Source organism: Eriocheir sinensis, chromosome 18, assembly GCF_024679095.1.
Source record: "Eriocheir sinensis breed Jianghai 21 chromosome 18, ASM2467909v1, whole genome shotgun sequence".
Lineage (NCBI taxonomy): Eukaryota > Metazoa > Arthropoda > Malacostraca > Decapoda > Varunidae > Eriocheir > Eriocheir sinensis.
In genome coordinates, this window is record NC_066526.1 from 7,946,117 (window position 1) to 7,968,419 (window position 22,303).

Below are 22,303 nucleotides of genomic sequence, written 5' to 3' on the forward strand. Positions count from 1 at the left end.
TATGCCAGCTGATTGGCTGGATGAAAAAAAGGTTTGATTTAAGAGCCAGTGTTTCCTAATGGGACGGTGAGGGAGGGGGGGCGGGGGCGCTTTTGGACTTATTTAGTGTACAGTGATTTACAGTACATACTAAAGTAACTTCACTCTCATTCTCATGCCTTCCAGCTTCCAGCGTTAACCAGCATCGACACTTCTTTCCTCATGCTGTCTAACTTACTGCTACAAGACTTCAGCGGTATCTTCATTATTTCATCCCTTTTAATGGCAGACTTTGGAACAGCCTTCTCTCTGCGGTGTATCCTCTTTCCTATGATTTTCGTTCAAAAGGGAATTATCAAGACACATTTACAACTATGTCTTACGATTTCTTTTTTTAAATAATCTTTTGTTTTGTTCTATAGTAGCATTTATTTGAGGTGTATGTTTTACCTCTTTTGTTTTCTCGGAGTTTACCTTCTCGTATTGTAAAAAAAAGAATATTTGCTGGAAACACACAATATTTCCAGCACGAAGCCTGCAAACTAAGACAACATCGTTAACCGTGTATGTGTGCGCTCGTAACCTTTAGTGAGGTAGTGACGGCTGACAAACTAGCATCGCCGGCCTCGTTAATAGTACATACGTCTCGGCGGCGCGGGCGGCAGCTGCAGGCCGGGCATTGTGTGTGTACAGTTATCACGCAGTTTGTGGACGAGTTTATCCCCGCCTTTTCGGAGCGTCTGAATCGCACTCGCTGGCCAGAGAAAGGGATGGTCCGATGTTTTAGGCAATATAGACCCGAAACTTCTATTTCTTATCAAGAATACACTGCTTGAGCTGATAATAGACGGACGATGAAAGTAACATAGTGGCAACCCAGACATGGTATTAGTCAGGGGAGACAGACGACCAGGTGGAGATGAAGTTAGAGCATTTGCCAGAGCCGGATGGAGCAGAAAGGTATCAGATAGAGAGGTGGGGGACGATCGATGGTAAAGCCTTTCTCCTTCAGTGAACTAGAAATTGCTGAGAAAAGGTGGTGAAATTTCTGATAAGATTACGAAAGGTTAGAGGGGGTTAGGCTTGGCCTGGGTTTGGTTAGTTAAGTTCATTTGATTATCAGTGGGCTAGTAATGGGTGAAGAAAAGGGTGATAGTAATGCTGATTATGTTATTTTAGGTAAGGTTAGAGGGGGTTGCGGTTGGCTTGGGTTTGGTTAGGTAAGGTAATTTAAATAGGAGTTCTTCAGTGGTATAGTAATGGCTGAAGAAAAGGTGGTAATAGTAATGTTATGATGAGGTTATTTTAGGGAAGGTTACAGTGGGTTAGGGTTGACTTGGCTAAGTTTGTTAAGGTAAGGTCATTTGAGTAGGAGTCATTGAGTGAGGTAGTAACGGCTGAAGAAGGTGATGATAGTTATTATGAGATAGGTTGTTTTAGGCAAGGTTAGAGTGGGTTTGGGTTGGTTTGGTTAAGTTTGGTTTGGTAAGGTCAGGTTAGACTAGGAATCCTCTGGGTTAAGGAAGCTACTGCATGGGTATGAACGAACTATATACGGTCGATTATTATTATTATTATTTTTTTTTTTTTTACGTCGCGGCCTATAGCGCCGGTAGGCTTTTTCCCGGTGGGTCCTGATGATCGGCCCAAGGCTTCTTCCCGGTGGGTCCTGATGGTCGGCCCAGCCCGTTCTGGCGCAGGCGAGTGTTTATAGTGGCGCCATCTTGCATTGGCTCATGCTGCCCTCCCGGAGCTCATCTTTAATCCTAGAATCTAGAGTCCGGGTTGATAGGTGGTCTTCTGGACAGCATGTGGGTAGTTTTAAGCCACTCGGCAGCGGCTGAAAAATCCCAGCTTGGTGGCACCGGGCGGGGATTGAACTCGCGTCCTCCTGAACGCGGTGGTGTTACTCTGTCGATTCAGCCACCGCCTCCCCATGAACGTTTTCAGTTATGAGCGCTTTTTTTCAGCAGAGGAGACAGTTCAAGGGCGTAAAAAAAAAAAGAAAACAATAATGAAAAAAAACCCCGCTACTTACTGCTCCTGAATAGAGTACAGAGGAGTGGCCAAAAAGAGAAGTCAATTTCGGGTGGTGAGGTGTCCTGATACAGGACAGGAATGCTGTGTTAGGTCAGAATATAGGCTGGGTTAGGTTGACCCTCCAAATACCCGTCTTGTTCCCGTCCCTGTGCATCCTAACGTCATTTTGTAGCCCAAGGTTGTCTCGGGAATTGGCAGGTTTGTATTATTTAAGTGGCAGGTTGGTCCCGTGTGAATGTGCAGCCACGTCTATAATGCACAGTGGAGTGTGTGCGAGTGTGTGTGTGTGTGTGTGTGTGTGTGTGTGTGTGTGTGTGTGTACGTGTGTGCGTGTGTGTGCAGTACCGCCTCTCCCGCCTCCACCCCGCCGTTCCTACCTCCGAAAAAGAAAGAGATTGCACGTTGTGTACACACCGCCCCCTGCCCCCATTTTGCTTACATTGCCGTGTGCACTAAAGTTACGTACACGCAGCGAGCACCAGCGAGCACCCGCCGCGGGCGCATGTAATATGAAGCGGCGTGGAAACTTTGTTGAGCGCTGAAGTACCTGGTTTTATTCGCTCTGAGTGCCACGCGAGGGCAGGTAAAATGAAAGATATGAGAGAGAGAGAGAGAGAGTGGGATAAATAACTGCCGTGATACGTGGATCAAACATTTATAACCTAATATTTATAACACAGGAGGGACGGGATCAAAATAAAACGGCAGAATATATTAAAATATACTGAGCCAGCCAGTGACGGATTGCTGGGCAGACGCCTACCACTAGTGATCATGCTGCCACCGTTGTTGCTACCACAAACACCATCAGTACTACCACTACTACTTCTACTACTACTACTACTACTACTACTACTACTACTACTACTACTACACTACTACTACACTACTACTACTGCTGCTGCTATTAGTGCTGCTGCTGCTGCTGCTACTACTACTACTACTACTACTATCACAACAGCCGAAACCAAACACCATGTCCATCAAAGATCTATTGTCTGTCTTTCAAATCTGCACTCTCATTTTAACAGCTCTCACCCTTCCTTCACGCCTTCCCTCTATTTCTTTCTCTTTTTCTTCCTCCCTCCCTTTCCCTGCCAACCATGGAGCCATCAGCACTCGGTCAACAGGCCAGCCCAACACCGCAACACTCCGCCAACCTCCCGCCCAATATATCTCCGCGCCCACCCCTCGACACACAAATTTTTACCCTCGCTTCGCCTCGCTGCTTAGAATATATAGAGCCACGGTTAATCCCCTCCCGCGTGCCTCCTGGCTGGGATTGGGTGTGTTCAGGCCGCGCTCTTCAGTGTTCCTTCAGGTTTAAGATGGAGATAGGCAAGAACCAGGTGAATGGAAACAATTAGGCCGCGCTGTAGTTAGTATGGAGGGCAGTGCTGTGTCGTGCTATTTCAGGATAAGGTGAAGATACACAAGAATGGGTTAACGAATGAGGTAGTGTGTGACTGAAAGGAAGGAAGAAGTTTTGTAGTTAATCTTCAGTGTTATTTGCATCTTGGTGTTTCTGGTTTAGGATGGAGATAGACAAGAATGAAGTAGACTGCATGGCGACCTATATAACCGATTAAATTATGTAATGGGACTCAGGAAAGGAATGTTGGTTAAGTACTTAGAGTATTTTGTTTCGAGCCACAACAACGACCGCAGGTTAGATTATATTAAGGAGACAGGCAAGAACTGGGTAGCAGATAAGGTAGTAGATGAAGGGGGCAACGTAAGCAGCTGCAGGTTATTAATGATAATATGATTTAGAAGTTTCAAATGAGGGCAGGAAAGATTTATGGACGGGGAGGGCAGATGGTGAGTAACTCTACGGAAATATTGTGTCTAGGTTCACTTACTGGCTGGCCATTGTAGTGTTCTTATATTCTTGTGTAACCTTATGTATTAGATCAGTTACGGATGGGAGTGCTGGCAGAGACTAACTCGTTCTCAGGGGCTCTTATGCGTTGGTTGACTTACTGGCTGGCTTCTAGTAGTGCCCTTATATCTTTGTGCACCCTTGTGTTAAGACAGATTGAAATTTTATGGATGGGAGGGCAGACGATCCGGAGCTGCTATGTGTAGGTTCACTTACTGGCTGGCTTCTTGTACAGTAGTCTCCTTATATTCTTTACATCCATATGAGTCGTGTTTACTTTTCGTCTACCTTCCTAACCATTGTGTGACTTAGGATATGAGAAGCCACCACCGCGTCGTACATCACTTCAAGTCCTCATTGAATGTTTCATAACGCCGTAGTGATATGTATTCTATTATTTAAGATGTAGTAATGTCAACATAAGATCAAAGATATTAATAACCTTTGCTATGATATTTGAATTATCATGAGTTTTTATTTTTGTAGGTACTCCTTCAAGTTCCATTTAAAGTTTTATGAGGCCCAAATTACCTTTTACTGCTTTTTTTACTACTACTACTACTACTACTACTACTACCACCACCATCACCACTTCTAATACCACTATTTCTGCTACTACTACTACTACTACTACTACTGTTGCTACTACTACTACTACTACTACTACTGCTGCTGCTGCTACTACTACTACTACTACTACTACTACTAGTACTACTACTATTACTGCCATCTACGTTATGATAATTTATTGACAAAATTACGGATTCATTAAATTCAGGGCGCCTTATAGGAGCCGAAATTGACTTTTTTATACTTTTACTCTCCAAAGCTCCCGTTCTTCGTCTTGAGGCCGGAGGAGGGGCGGCTTAGTGGGTTTTTACTATGTACATATTCAATGCCGTGGCCGTCTACAGCGTGTAACAAACTGCGGGGGTAATTCTAGCTGTTCTTAGGGCTTAAAGGGGAAGGGCGCGTCTTGAGGCGGTAAGGGAAGGCGAGCCAATGACACGAACAGCTGTAACACAATCCCGCCTTTGCTGAGAGATCATAATTATTACAAACTCGGAAGGGTACGTCTTGAGGCGGTACGGGAAGGCGAGCCAATGACAAGTACAGTCGTATTACAATCCCGCCTTTGCTAGATGACGATTATTACAAACTCCAAGAACAACAGCTAATTTTTTTTCTTTTTTTACTTTTTTTTTTACAGCAGAGGAGACAGAGCAAGGGCGTTAAAAAAAGAAAATAATAAAAAAAAAAAACCCGCTACTTACTGCTCCCTGCTCGTTAGTTCCTTAAATTCCACATACGATGCTAATTCCGTTTTGCTTGGCTATCCAGTGACAGGCACGGCAGCATTACAATCCCGCCTATGCTAAGAGATGACATTTACGACAAACTAAAAACAAACGGCAGCTCCTAAATTTTTCTTGATCGTAAGCTCGTCAAATTCCACATACACTCCTAATTGCCTTTTGCTTGACTATAAGTAAAGATAGAGTTTATGTGTTCGATGTTGCCACTAACAAGTAAAAGCGGTTCCCAGAAATCTCTCGAGAAGTGGCACCTAGCAGACTGACACTGTTGGAACTGATCTCAGGGAATAGGTTGGGAAGGGAGAGCTTGTGAGACGGAAATTAACACGGATAAAGGGATTGCTTGGTATATTCAGTGCTTCCATAGTATTACGTAGAAGCAAGTGTGGGAGTCCTCTTGGGTAGCTACGGGCCAGTCTTGCTTTGGATTATTATGTATTTGAAATTGAGTTACCTTTAGGATTACACAGCTCGGTGAAAGGGAACGCTTGCTTTCTATCACCGTGTCTGTCAGTGCTTCCATAGTATTACGTAGAAGCAGGTGTGGGAGTCCTCTTGGGTAGCTACGGGCCTGCCATGCTTTGGATTATTATGTATTTGAAATTGAGTTACCTTTAGGATTACACAGCTCGGTGAAAGGGAACGATTGCTCTCCATCACCGTGTCTGTCAGCGTCTAGGCCAAAATGTAACTTATTCCATGGCTTATATATTCTGTAGTCTATCTTCATCAGTAATGTCTTTCATCATTTTTTATGTATTCACTGTTTACCATTCTCTGTCTGGAATGAATGGAACGTTTGTAGAGGGAAGGAGAGGAAGGTATAACGAAGATGGAAGACAGGGAAGAGGAAGAGTAGGAGGAGTAAGAAGAGGAGGAGGAGGAAAAAGGAATTGAAGAGGAAACGTAGCTAGTACATATAAGAGGGAAGAGAAAGAGTAAGAGGAAGAGGAAGAAGAGGAGGAGGAAAGAGGAACTGTATAGGAAAAGTAGCCTGTATATATAAGGGAGAAGAGAAAGAGTAGGAGGAGGAAGGAGGAACTGTATAGAAAAAGAAACCTGTATATATAAGAGATAAGAGAAAGAGTAGGGGGAGGAAGAAGAAGAGGAGGAGGAAGAAGAGGAGGAGGAAGAAAAGGAGGAGGAAGGAGAAACTGTATAGGAAAAGTAGCCTGTATATATAAGAGACAAGAGAAAGAGTAGGAGGAGGAGGAAGAAGAGGAGGAAGGAGGAATTGTAGAGGGAAAGTAGCCTGTACACATAGGAGGGAAGAGAAGGAGTGGGAAGAGGATTAAAAGGAGGAGGAAGGAGGAAAAGAGTAAGAGTTAGGGTAAGAGAAAGAGTAAGAGGAGAAAGAAGGAGGAACTGTAAAGAGAAAGTAGCCTGTATATATAAGAGGGAAGAGAAGGAGTAGGAAGAGGATTAAGAGGAGGAGGAAGGAGGAAATGAACAGAAAAAGAGAAAGAGAAAGAGTAAGAGGAGGAGGAAGGAGGAACTGTAGAGGGAAAGTAGCCATTACATATAGTTCCTTGAGGCTATATATCGCAGCCATCCCAGAAGAAGCCCAACGGAATAACTTATGTATAGGTCGTCCCATACATACGAAAACCCACAGGCCCATCTACACGCCTAGGCTCCCCTGGGTCGCGCCGCCCCTCCCATCCCTCTGGGCACTGCCGCGTCACGGGTCATAAATACAAAATCGAGGGCTCCAGCTGTTGTTACTTACACACTTATTTGTTTACGACTTGCTGCTGCTGCCTCCAATACGCCAAGTCGACCTTTTACCCTGTTTTTATGTTTCCAGGCCATTACCCACTCTCACCCCCACTCCCAGGCCCTCCCACATACTTCACTTCACTCCTATCTAATTTAAAGTTCTAGACACTTCCACATGTTCCCACTCGCTCTTATATAATTTAAACTACCCAACGCACTCCCCCACTACCCCCACTCACTCCTATCATGTTTACAGTCCTCCTACGCACTCCCACACAACTTGTACTCACTCCTATCAAATTTGAATGACTCCTACGCACTCCCACACTGCCCCCACACACTCCTATCAATTTAAGGCTTTCCTAGCACTCCTACACTTCCCTCACTTCTTCCAATTTTTAAGCTCTCCTACGCTTCCATCAAATATTCCAACAAAGTCATACCTAATTTAAAGCGTTCCTGCACACTCCCACACTACTCTTTCATACGCTCGATCACTCCATTTACTTTAAAGCACTTGTATACACTCCTACTCACTCCCCCCTGCTCCTACTGACTCCTACTCCCTTTCATCAATTCTATATTCTGCAAAACACCCCCTTCAATTTCCCATTTATCACCCTCACTCACTCCTCTCCACTCCCAACCACTCCTCTCCACTCCCAACCACTCCTATCAACTCCCAACAACTCCTATCCATTCTCTTTCACTCCTATCGATTCCCATTCACTCCTATCCATTCTCATTCACTCCAATCCATTCCCATTCACTCCTATCCATTATCATTCACTCCTATCCATTATCATTCATTCCTATCCATTCTCATTCACTCCTATCCATTCTCATTCACTTCTATCCATTCTCATTCACTCCTATCCATTCTCATTCATTCCTATCCATTCTCATCCAGTCCTATCCATTCTCATTCACTCCTTTCCATTCTCATTCACTGCTATCCATTCTCATTCACTCCTTTCCATTCTCATTCACTCCTATCCATTCTCATTCACTCCTATCCATTCTCATTCACTCCTATCCATTCTCATTCACTGCTATCCATTCTCATTCACTCCTATCCATTCTCATTCACTCCTATCCATTCTCATTCACTCCCATCCATTCTCATTCACTCCTTTCCATTCTCATTCACTGCTATCCATTCTCATTCACTCCTTTCCATTTTCATTCACTCCTATCCATTCTCATTCACTCCTATCCATTCTCATTCACTCTTATCCATTCTCATTCACCCCTATCCATTCTCATTCATTCCTATTAATTCTCATTCACTGCTATCCATTCTCATTCACTGCTGTCCATAATCATTCACTCCTATCCATTCTCATTCACTCCTATCCATTCTCATTCACTCCTATCCATTCTCATTCACTCCTATCCATTCTCATTCACTCCTATCCATTCTCATTCACTCTTATCCATTCTCATTCACTCCTGTCCATTCTCATTCACTCCTATCAATTCTCATTCACTCTTATCCATTTTCATTCACTCCTATCCATTCTCATTCACTTCTATCCATTCTCATTCACTCTTATCCATTATCATTCACTCTTATCCATTCTCATTCACTCCTATCAATTCTCATTCACTCCAATCCATTCCCATTCACTCCTATCCATTATCATTCACTCCTATCCATTATCATTCACTCCTATCCATTCTCATTCATTCCTATCCATTCTCATCCAGTCCTATCCATTCTCATTCACTCCTTTCCATTCTCATTCACTGCTATCCATTCTCATTCACTCCTTTCCATTCTCATTCACTGCTATCCATTCTCATTCACTCCTTTCCATTCTCATTCACTCCTATCCATTCTCATTCACTGCTATCCATTCTCATTCACTCCTATCCATTCTCATTCACTCCTATCCATTCTCATTCACTGCTATCCATTCTCATTCACTGCTATCCACTCTCATTCACTCTTATCCATTCTCATTCACTCCTACCCATTCTCATTCACTCCTATCCCCTCCCATTCACTTTTATCGATTCTCATTCACTCCTATCCCTTCTCATTCACTCCTATCCATATAATTCAATAATATCCATTTTCATTCACTCCTATCCATTCTCATTCACTCCTATCCATTCTCATTCACTCCTATCCATTCTCATTCACTCCTATCCATTCTCTTTCACTCCTATCCATTCTCGTTCACTCCTATCCATTTTCATTCACTCTTATTCATTCTCTTTCACTCCTATCCATTCTCATTCGCTCCTATCCATTCTCATCCACTCCTATCCATTCTCATTCACTCCTATCCATTCTTGTTCACTGCTATCCATTCTCATTCACTCCTATCCATTCTCATTCACTCCTATCCATTCTCATTCAATCCTATCCATTCTCATTTACTCCTATCCATTCTCATTCACTCCTATCCATTTTCATTCACTCCTAGCCATTCTCTTTCACTCCTATCCATTCTCATTCACTCCTATCCATTCTCATTCACTCCTATCCATGCTCATTCACTCCTATCCATTCTCATTCAGTCCCATCCATTCTCATTCACTCCTATCCATTCTCATTCACTAATATCCATTCTAATTCACTCCTCTCCATTCTCATACACTAATATCCATTCTAATTCACTCCTATCCATTAACTTTCACTCCTATCCATTCTCATTCACTCCTATCCATTCTCATTCACTCCTATCCATTCTCATTCACTCCTATCCATTCCAATTCACTCTTATCCATTCTCATTCACTCCTATCCATTTCATTCACTCCTATCCATTCTCATTCACTCCTACCCCGTCCCATTCACTATAATCCATTATCATTCACTCCTATCCATTCTCATTCACTGCTATCCATTCTCAATCACTGCTATCCATTCTCATTCACTCTTATCCATTATCATTCACTCCTATCCATTCTCATTCACTCCTATCCATTCATATTCACTGCTATCCATTCTCATTCACTGCTATCCATAATCATTCATTCCTATCCATTCTCATTCACTCCTGTCCATTCTCATTTACTCCTATCCATTCTCATTCACTGCTATCCATTCTCAATCACTGCTATCCATTCTCATTCACTCTTATCCATTATCATTCACTCCTATCCATTCTCATTCACTCCTATCCATTAACTTTCACTCCTATCCATTCTCATTCACTCTTGTCCATTCTCATTCACTAATATCCATTCTCATTCACTGCTATCCATTCTCATTCACTCCTATCCATTCTCATTCACTCTTATCCATTCTCATTCACTCCTATCCATTCTCATTCACTCCTATCCATTCTCATTTACTCCTATCCATTCTCATTCACTCCTATCCATTCTCATTCACTCTTATCTATTCTCATTCACTCCTATCCATTCTCATTCACTCCTATCCATTCTCATTCACTGCTATCCATTCTCATTCACTCCTATCAATTCTCATTCACTCTTATCCATTTTCATTCACTCCTATCCATTCTCATTCACTCCTATCCATTCTCATTCACTCCTATCCATTCTCATTCACTCTTATCCATTCTCATTCACTCCTATCAATTCTCATTCACTCCTATCCACTCCCATTCACTCCTATCCATTCTCATTCACTGCTATCCATTCTCATTCAATCGTATCCATTCCCAATCACTCCTATCCATTCTCATTCACTCCTATCCATTCTCATTCACTCCTATCCATTCTCATTCACTCCTATCCATTCTCATTCACTGCTATCCATTCTCATTCACTCCTATCCATTCCCATTCACTCCTATCCATTCTCATTCACTCCTACCCATTCTCATTCACTGCTACCCATTCTCATGCACTTCTGTCCATTCTCATTCATTCATATCCATTCTCATCCACTCCTATCCATTCTTATTCACTCCTATTCATTCTCATTCACTCCTATCCATTCTCATTCACTCCTATCCATTCTCATTCACTCCTGTCCATTCTCATTCACTCCTATCCATTCTCATTCACTCCTATCCATTATTATTCACTGCTATCCATTCTCATTCACTGCTATCCACTCTCATTCACTCTTATCCATTCTCATTCACTCCTATCCATTCTCATTCACTCCTATCCATTCTCATTCACTGCTATCCATTCTCATTCACTCCTATCCATTCTCATTCACTCCTATCCCCTCCCATTCACTTTTATCGATACTCATTCACTCCTATCCCTTCTCATTCACTCCTATCCATATCATTCACTAATATCCATTTTCATTCACTCCTATCCATTCTCATTCACACCTATCCATTCTCATTCACTCCTATCCATTCTCATTCACACCTATCCATTCTCATTCACTCCTATCCATTCTCATTCACTCCTATTCATTCTCATTCACTCCTATCCATTCTCATTCACTCCTATCCATTTTCATTCACTCTTATCCATTCTCTTTCACTCCTATCCATTCTCATTCGCTCCTATCCATTCTCATCCACTCCTATCCATTCTCATTCACTCCTACCCATTCTTGTTCATTGCTATCCATTATCATTCACTCCTATCCATTCTCATTCACTCCTATCCATTCTCATTCACTCCTATCCATTCTCATTTACTCCTATCCATTCTCATTCACTCCTATCAATTTTCATTCACTCCTATCCATTCTCATTCACTCCTATCCATGCTCATTCACTCCTATCCATTCTCATTCAGTCCCATCCATTCTCATTCACTCCTATCCATTCTCATTCACTAATATCCATTCTAATTCACTCCTCTCCATTCTCATACACTAATATCCTTTCTAATTCACTCCTATCCATTACCTTTCACTCCTATCCATTCTCATTCACTCCTGTCCATTCTCATTCACTCCTATCCATTCTCATTCACTCCTATCCATTCTCATTCACTCCTATCCATTCTCATTCACTCCTATTCATTCCAATTCACTCTTATCCATTCTCATTCACTCCTATCCATTTCATTCACTCCTATCCATTCTCATTCACTCCTACCCCGTCCCATTCACTATTATCCATTATCATTCACTCCTATCCATTCTCATTCACTGCTATCCATTCTCAATCACTGCTATCCATTCTCATTCACTCTTATCCATTCTCATTCACTCTTATCCATTCTCATTCACTCCTATCCATTCTCATTCACTGCTATCCATTCTCATTCACTCCTATCCATTCTCATTCACTCCTATCCATTCTCATTCACTCCTATCCATTCTCATTCACTCCTATCCATTCTCATTCACTCCTATCCATTCTCATTCACTCCTATCCATTCTCATTCACTGCTATCCATTCACTCTATCCATTCTCATTCCTCCTATCCATTCTCATTCACTGCTATCCATTCTCATTCACTCCTATCCATTCTCATTCACTCCTATCCATTCTCATTCACTCCTATCCATTCTCATTCACTCCTATCCATTCTCATCCACTCCTATCCATTCTCATTCACTCCTATCCATTCTCATTCATTCCTATCCATTCTCATTCACTCCTATCCATTCTCATTCACTCCTATCCATTCTCATTCACTCCTGTCCATTCTCATTCACTCCTATCCATTCTCATTCACTCCTATCCATTCTCATTCACTCCTATCCATTCTCATTCACTCCTATCCATTCTCATTCACTCCTATCCATTCTCATTCACTCCTATCCATTCTCATTCACTCTTATCCATTCTCATTCACTCCTATCCATTCTCATTCACTCCTATCCATTCTCATTTATTCCTATCCATTCTCATTCACTCCTATCCATTCTCATTCACTCCTATCCATTCTCATTCACTCCTATCCATTCTCATTCACTCCTATCCATTCTCATTCACTCCTATCCATTCTCATTCACTCCTATCCATTTTCATTCACTCCTATCCATTCTCTTTCACTCCTATCCATTCTCATTCACTCCTATCCATTCTCATTCACTCCTATCCATTCTCATTCACTCCTATCCATTCCCATTCACTCCTATCCATTCTCATTCACTCCTATCCATTCTCTTTCACTCCTATCCATTCTCATTCACTCCTATCCATTCCCATTCATTCCTATCCATTCTCATTCACTCCTGTCCATTCTCATTTACTCCTATCCATTCTCATTCACTGCTATCCATTCTCAATCACTGCTATCCATTCTCATTCACTCTTATCCATTATCATTCACTCCTATCCATTCTCATTCACTCCTATCCATTAACTTTCACTCCTATCCATTCTCATTCACTCTTGTCCATTCTCATTCACTACTATCCATTCTCATTCACTGCTATCCATTCTCATTCACTCCTATCCATTCTCATTCACTCTTATCCATTCTCATTCACTCCTATCCATTCTCATTCACTCCTATCCATTCTCATTTACTCCTATCCATTCTCATTCACTCCTATCCATTCTCATTCACTCTTATCTATTCTCATTCACTCCTATCCATTCTCATTCACTCCTATCCATTCTCATTCACTGCTATCCATTCTCATTCACTCCTATCAATTCTCATTCACTCTTATCCATTTTCATTCACTCCTATCCATTCTCATTCACTCCTATCCATTCTCATTCACTCCTATCCATTCTCATTCACTCTTATCCATTCTCATTCACTCCTATCAATTCTCATTCACTCCTATCCACTCCCATTCACTCCTATCCATTCTCATTCACTGCTATCCATTCTCATTCAATCGTATCCATTCCCAATCACTCCTATCCATTCTCATTCACTCCTATCCATTCTCATTCACTCCTATCCATTCTCATTCACTCCTATCCATTCTCATTCACTGCTATCCATTCTCATTCACGCCTATCCATTCCCATTCACTCCTATCCATTCTCATTCACTCCTACCCATTCTCATTCACTGCTACCCATTCTCATGCACTTCTGTCCATTCTCATTCATTCATATCCATTCTCATCCACTCCTATCCATTCTTATTCACTCCTATTCATTCTCATTCACTCCTATCCATTCTCATTCACTCCTATCCATTCTCATTCACTCCTGTCCATTCTCATTGACTCCTATCCATTCTCATTCACTCCTATCCATTATCATTCACTGCTATCCATTCGCATTCACTGCTATCCACTCTCATTCACTCTTATCCATTCTCATTCACTCCTATCCATTCTCATTCACTCCTATCCATTCTCATTCACTGCTATCCATTCTCATTCACTCCTATCCATTCTCATTCACTTCTATCCCCTCCCATTCACTTTTATCGATACTCATTCACTCCTATCCCTTCTCATTCACTCCTATCCATATCATTCACTAATATCCATTTTCATTCACTCCTATCCATTCTCATTCACACCTATCCAATCTCATTCACTCCTATCCATTCTCATTCACACCTATCCATTCTCCTTCACTCCTATCCATTCTCATTCACTCCTATTCATTCTCATTCACTCCTATCCATTCTCATTCACTCCTATCCATTTTCATTCACTCTTATCCATTCTCTTTCACTCCTATCCATTCTCATTCCTCCTATCCATTCTCATCACTCCTATCCATTCTCATTCACTCCTACCCATTCTTGTTCATTGCTATCCATTATCATTCACTCCTATCCATTCTCATTCCTCCTATCCATTCTCATTCACTCCTATCCATTCTCATTTACTCCTATCCATTCTCATTCACTCCTATCAATTTTCATTCACTCCTATCCATTCTCATTCACTCCTATCCATGCTCATTCACTCCTATCCATTCTCATTCAGTCCCATCCATTCTCATTCACTCCTATCCATTCTCATTCACTAATATCCATTCTAATTCACTCCTCTCCATTCTCATACACTAATATCCTTTCTAATTCACTCCTATCCATTAACTTTCACTCCTATCCAATCTCATTCACTCCTGTCCATTCTCATTCACTCCTATCCATTCTCATTCACTCCTATCCATTCTCATTCACTCCTATCCATTCTCATTCACTCCTATTCATTCCAATTCACTCTTATCCATTCTCATTCACTCCTATCCATTTCATTCACTCCTATCCATTCTCATTCACTCATACCCCGTCCCATTCACTATTATCCATTATCATTCACTCCTATCCATTCTCATTCACTGCTATCCATTCTCAATCACTGCTATCCATTCTCATTCACTCTTATCCATTCTCATTCACTCCTATCCATTCTCATTCACTCCTATCCATTCTCATTCACTGCTATCCATTCTCATTCACTGCTATCCTTAATCATTCATTCCTATCCATTCTCATTCACTCCTGTCCATTTTCATTTACTCCTATCCATTCTCATTCACTCTTGTCCATTCTCATTCACTCCTATCCATTCTCATTCACTGCTATCCATTCTCATTCACTCCTATCCATTCTCATTCACTCTTATCCATTCTCATTCACTCCTATCCATTCTCATTCACTCCTATCCATTCTCATTCACTGCTATCCATTCTCATTCACTCCTATCCATTCTCATTCACTCCTATCCATTCTCATTTACTCCTATTCATTCTCATTCACTCCTATCCATTCTCATTCATTGCTATCCATTCTCATTCACTCCTATCCATTCTCATTCACTCCTATCTATTCTCATTCACTCCTATCCATTCTCATTCACTCCTATCCATTCTCATTCACTCCTATCCAATCTCATTCACTGCTATCCATTCTCATTCACTCTTATCCATTCCCATTCACTCCTATCCATTCTCATTCACTCCTACCCATTCTCATTCACTGCTACCCATTCTCATTCACTCCTCTCCATTCTCATTCACTCCTATCCATTCTCATTCACTCCTATCCATTCTCATTCATTCCTATCCATTCTCATCCAGTCCTATCCATTCTCATTCACTCCTATTCATTCCCATTCACTCCTATCCATTCTCATTCACTCCTATCCATTCTCATTCGCTCCTGTCCATTCTCATTCACTCCTATCCAATCTCATTCACTCCTGTCCATTCTCATTCACTTCTATCCAATCTCATTCACTCCTATCCATTGTCATTCACTGCTATCCATTCTCATTTACTGCTATCCATTCTCATTCACTCCTATCCATTCTCATTCACTCCTATCCATTCTCATTCACTCCTATCCATTCTCATTCACTGCTATCCATTCTCATTCACTCCTATCCATTCTCATTCACTCCTACCCATTCTCATTCACTCCTATCCATACTCATTCATTCCTATCCATTCCCATTCACACCTATCCATTCTCATTCACTCCTATCCATATCATTCACTAATATCCATTTTCATTCAATCCTATCCATTCTCATTCACTCCTATCCGTTCTCATTCACTCCTATCCATTCTCTTTCACTCCTATCCATTCTCATTCACTCCTATGCATTCTCTTTCACTCGTATCCATTCTCATTCACTCCTATCCATTTTCATTCACTCCTATCCATTCTCTTTCACTCCTATCCATTCTCATTCACTCCTATCCATTCTCATTCACTCCTATCCATTCTCATTCACTCCTATCCATTCCCATTCACTCCTATCCATTCTCATTCACTCCTATCCATTCTCTTTCACTCCTATCCATTCTCATTCACTCCTATCCATTCCCATTCACTCCTATCCATTCTCATTCACTCCTATCCATTCTCATTCACTCCTATCCATTCTCATTCACTCCTATCCATTCTCATTCACTCCTATCCATTCTCATTCACTCCTATCCATTTTTATTCACTCCTATCCATTGTCTTTCACTCCTCTCCATTCTCATTCACTCCTATCCATTCTCATTCACTCCTATCCATTCTCATTCATTCCTATCCATTCTCATCCAGTCCTATCCATTCTCATTCACTCCTATTCGTTCCCATTCACTCCTATCCATTCTCATTCACTTCTGTCCATTCTCATTCACTCCTATCCAATCTCATTCACTCCTGTCCATTCTCATTCACTTCTATCCAATCTCATTCACTCCTATCCATTGTCATTCACTGCTATCCATTCTCATTTACTGCTATCCATTCTCATTCACTCCTATCCATTCTCATTCACTCCTATCCATTCTCATTCACTCCTATCCATTCTCATTCACTGCTATCCATTCTCATTCACTCCTATCCATTCTCATTCACTCCTACCCATTCTCATTCACTCCTATCCATACTCATTCATTCCTATCCATTCCCATTCACTCCTATCCATTCTCATTCACTAATATCCATTTTCATTCAATCCTATCCATTCTCATTCAGTCCTATCCATTCTCATTCACTCCTATCCGTTCTCATTCACTCCTATCCATTCTCTTTCACTCCTATCCATTCTCATTCACTTCTATGCATTCTCTTTCACTCCTATCCATTCTCATTCACTCCTATCCATTCTCATTCACTCCTATCCATTCTCATTCACTCCTATCCATTCTCATTCACTCCTATCCATTCTCATTCACTCCTATCCATTCTCATTCACTCCTATCCATACTCATTCACTCCTATCCATTCTAATTCACTCCTATCCATTCTCATTCACTCCTATCCATTCTCATTCACTCCTATCCATTCTCATTCACTCCTATCCATTCTCATTCACTCCTATCCATTCTCATTCACTCCTATCCATTCTCATTCACTCCTATCCATTCTCTTTCACTCCTATCCATTCTCATTCACTCCTATCCATTCTCATTCATTAATATCCATTCTAATTCACTCCTATCCATTCTCATTCAGTCCTATCCATTCTCATTCAGTCCTATCCATTCTCATTCACTCCTATCTATTCTCTTTCACTAATATCCATTCTAATTCACTCCTATGCATTCTCATTCACTCCTATCCATTCTCATTCACTCCTCTCCATTCTTATTCACTCCTATCGATTCTCATTCACTCCTATCCATTCTCATTCACTCCTATCCATTTTCATTCACTCCTATCCATTCTCATTCACTACTATCCATTCTCATTCACTCCTATTGATTATCATTCACTCCTCTCCATTATCATACACTCCTATCCATGATCATTCACTCCTATCCATTATCATTCTCTCCTATCCATTCTCATTCACTCCTATCCATTCTCATTCACTCCTATCTATTATCATTCACTCCTATCCATTCTCATGCACTCCTCTCCATTCTCTTTCACTCCTATCCATTTTCATTCACTCCTATCCATTATCATTCACTCCTATCCATTCTTATTCACTGCTAGCCATTCTCATTCACTGCTATCCATTCTTATTCACTCTTATCCATTTTCATTCACTCTTTTCCATTCTCATTCATTCCTATCCATTCTCATTCACTCCTATCCAATCTTATTCACTGCTATCCATTTTCATTCACTCCTATCCATTCTCATTCACTACTATCCATTCTTATTTACTGCTATCCATTCTCATTCACTCCTATCCTTTCTCATTCACTCCTATCCATTATCATTCACTCCTATCCATTCTCATTCATTCCTATCCATTCTCATCCACTCCTATCCATTCTCATTCACTCCTATCCATTCTCATTCACTCCTATCCATTCTCTTTCACTCCTGTCCATTTTCATTCTCTCCTATCCATTCTCATTCACTCATATCCATTCTCTTTCACTCCTCTCCATTCTCATTCACTCCTATCCATTCTCATTTACTCCTATCCATTTTCCTTCACTCCTATCCATTATTATTTATTCCTATCCATTCTCATTCACTCTTATCCATTCCCAGTCACTCCTATTCATTCTCATTCACTCCTATTCATTCTCATTCACTCCTATCCATTATCATTTATTCCTATCCATTCTCATTCACTCCTATCCATTCTCATTTATTCCTATCCATTCTTATTCACTTCTATCCATTCTTATTCACTCCTATCCATTCTCACTCACAAATATCCATTCTCTTTCACTCCTCTCCATTCTCATTCACTTCTATCCATTCTCATTCACTCCTTTCCATTCTAATTCACTGCTATCCATTGTCTTTCACTCCTCTCCATTCTCATTCACTCCTATCCATTCTCATTCACTCCTTTCCATTCCAATTCACTTCTGTCCATTCTCGTTCACTCCTATCCATTCTCATTCACTCCTATCCATTCTCATTCACTGCTATCCATTGTCATTCATCCTTTCAATTCTAATTCACTCATGTCCATTATCTTTCACTCTTATCCATTCTCATTCACTCCTATCCATTCTCATTCACTCCTTTCCTTTCCAATTCACTCCTATCCTTTATCTTTCACTCCTATCCATTCTCATTCACTCCTATCCATTCTCATTCACTCCTATCCATTCTCATTCACTCCTATCCATTCTCATTCACTCCTGTCCATTCTCATTCACTCCTGTCCATTCTCTTTTACTCCTATCCATTTTCATTCACTCCTCTCCATTCTCATTCACTCCTATCCATTAACTATCACTCCTATCCATTATCATTCACTCCTATCCATTCTCATTCACTCCTATCCATTCTCATTCACTCCTATCCATTAACTTTCACTCCTATCCATTCTCTTTCACTCCTGTCCATTCTCGTTCACTCCTATCCATTCTCATTCACTCCTATCCATTCTCATTCACTCCTATCCATTATCTTTCACTCCTATCCATTCTCATTCACTCCTATCCATTCTCATTCACTCCTATCCATTCTCATTCACTCCTATCCATTTCATTCACTCCTATCCATTCTCATTCACTCCTATCCAGTCCCATTCACTATTATCCATTCTCATTCACTCGCATCCATTCTCATTCACTCCTAACCATTCTCATTTGCTCCTATCCATTTCATTCACTCCTATCCATTCTCATTCACTCCCATCCATTCTCATTCACTCGCATCCATTCTCATTCACTCCTATCCATTCTCATTCACTCCTATCCATTATCTTTCACTCCTATCCATTCTCATTCACTCCTATCCATTCTCATTCACTCCTATCCATTCTCATTCACTCCTATCCATTCCAGTTCACTGCTATCCATTCTCATTCACTCCTATCCATTCTCATTCACTCTTATTCAGTCCCATTCACTATTATCCATTCTCATTAACTCCTATCCAGTCCCATTAACTCCTATCCATTATCATTCACTCCTATCCATTCTCATTCACTCCTATCCATTCTCATTCACTCCTATCCATTCTCATTCACTCCTATCCATTCTCATTCACTCCTATCCATTCTCATTCACTCCTATCCATTCTCATTCACTCCTATCCATTCTCATTCACTGCTATCCATTCTCATGAACTCCTATCCATTCTCATTCACTCCTATCCATTCTCATTCACTGCTATCCATTCTCATGAACTCCTATCCATTCTCATTCACTCCTATCCATTCTCATTCACTGCTATCCATTCTCATGAACTCTTATCCATTCTCATTCACTCCTATCCATTTTCTTTCACTCCTATCCATTCTCATTCACTCCTATCCATTCTCATTCACTCCTATCCATTCTCATTCACTGCTATTCATTCTCATGAACTCCTATCCATTCTCATTTACTCCTATCCATTTTCTTTCACTCCTATCCATTCTCATTCACTCCTATCCATTCTTGTTCACTGCTATCCATTATCATTCACTCCTATACATTCTCATTCACTCCTATCCATTCTGATTCACTCCTATCCATTCTCATGAACTCCTATCCATCATCATTCACTATTATCCATTATCTTTCACTCCTATCCATTCCCATTTTCTTTTGTCCACTTTCACTCACATCTGTCCTCCCCCACTCACTCCTGTCCACTCCCATACACTCCCACTTACCTGAATCCTCTACCACAAGCTCCCATTCACTTTCATTCACTCCCATTCCCTGTCATGTACTCCCAACCACTCAAAATTACTTCCGCCACCTTGCAATCACTCCAAGCTACCCTCAAGTACTCCCACCCACATACCCATAAATTATATCCAACTAAATCAAGCTTTTATTGGTGGGCGGGTGTGTCATGCCTTCTACATCAACAAATCAGATTGTAAGATATGGTAAAGGAATGGTACCTCTTTTTTTTTGTTTCAATCTCGTGGTCATTCTTTATAGTGGTCACAGTGGGATGGATGGGGGAGGGTCAGTGATGAGTCGATGGTTCTATATAGGATTTAGTTCCATCAGTCAAGTCGTATTATGTAATCGTCTATCGTTAGCGTTGTGTTGCGTGGTGCTCGCTTACACACACACACACACACACACACACACACACACACACAAACGCACACGCACACACACACACACACACACACACACACACACACACACACACACACGCCACACCCACGCCACACCCAGGGCCGTCACACTGCGCTGCTTGGGTCAGGATAGCGATATCTTTGGCCAGCCTGTGGTTTACGAGCAGGCGTGGCGTGCTGAGCGAGGGGGAACGCAACGCCATAACCCAAAACACAATATTGGGAAAATGGTTACTCCGGGTGTTGGTAGCGGTGGCGGTGGTGGTGGTGGTGGTGGAGGTGGTGATGGCGGTGGCGGTAGTGACGGTTATATTCTTGCCGCTCTGTGGCCTCTTCTAATTCCTTTTATTCGTTCTCCTCCTTCTCTCCTGTGTTAATTTTATCTTTTTTGTTTGTTTTCTCTGAGTCATTTTCCATGTAGCTGTCTGTGCTTGTCTTTCTTTCTGTCATTTACTACACTGCAATTTTTGTTGTTGTTTCTGCTGTGTGACATGCGAGCCTGGGCATCGCCGCCGTGCTTTTGGGTCTTCTTGCGTGTTGCACATGAATTAGTCAATCTAATGCATATCATCCTCCGCATATCAGTTTTCCAAATGTATTTCTATTATCAAGACCAAATGGCACAACATTTGTTATCGTTGCAGCCGTTGTGATGTCGAACAGAATTGACTTTTTCCAAGGGTTATTTTTGCCTGGAGCGCCTTGCTTTTTGAAATGTGCAAAGCTGCAGACTGTTGACACATCTAAATAGAGTATTAATTCGTTATTAGCTCCAAATGTACCGTAATTATATGTGATTAATCTTTAGTCTTTTCACTCAGAACAGAATGTCTATTAATTTTCTTATTTCCTGCTGCTTGATACTTTCAATTTGCTGGTCATAAATATTTTTATTATTTATTTTTTACTTTATTACATTTATCGTTAATTAGGAGTCGGAGTTAGACTTGTAACGGCTTTCCTTATTACACTGTGTTTAACACTACTACACCAACTGCAATTACTATTGCTGCCGCTACTTCTACCATTGCCGCCACCACCACCATCACCACCTCTGTTACTACTACTACTACTACTACTACTACAGTCACTACTATCATCACTATTATTACAAAACTACTATAGTACTACTGTACTGTTAGGGG

The 22,303-nt window shown here is 41.2% G+C and overlaps 1 protein-coding gene across 1 annotated transcript in view; it reads right to left on the minus strand.

The window, feature by feature from the left end:
* Positions 1-22,303, minus strand: part of LOC127000281 (nephrin-like) — a 152,995-nt gene that overhangs the window by 31,112 nt on the left and 99,580 nt on the right. The window lies entirely within an intron of this gene.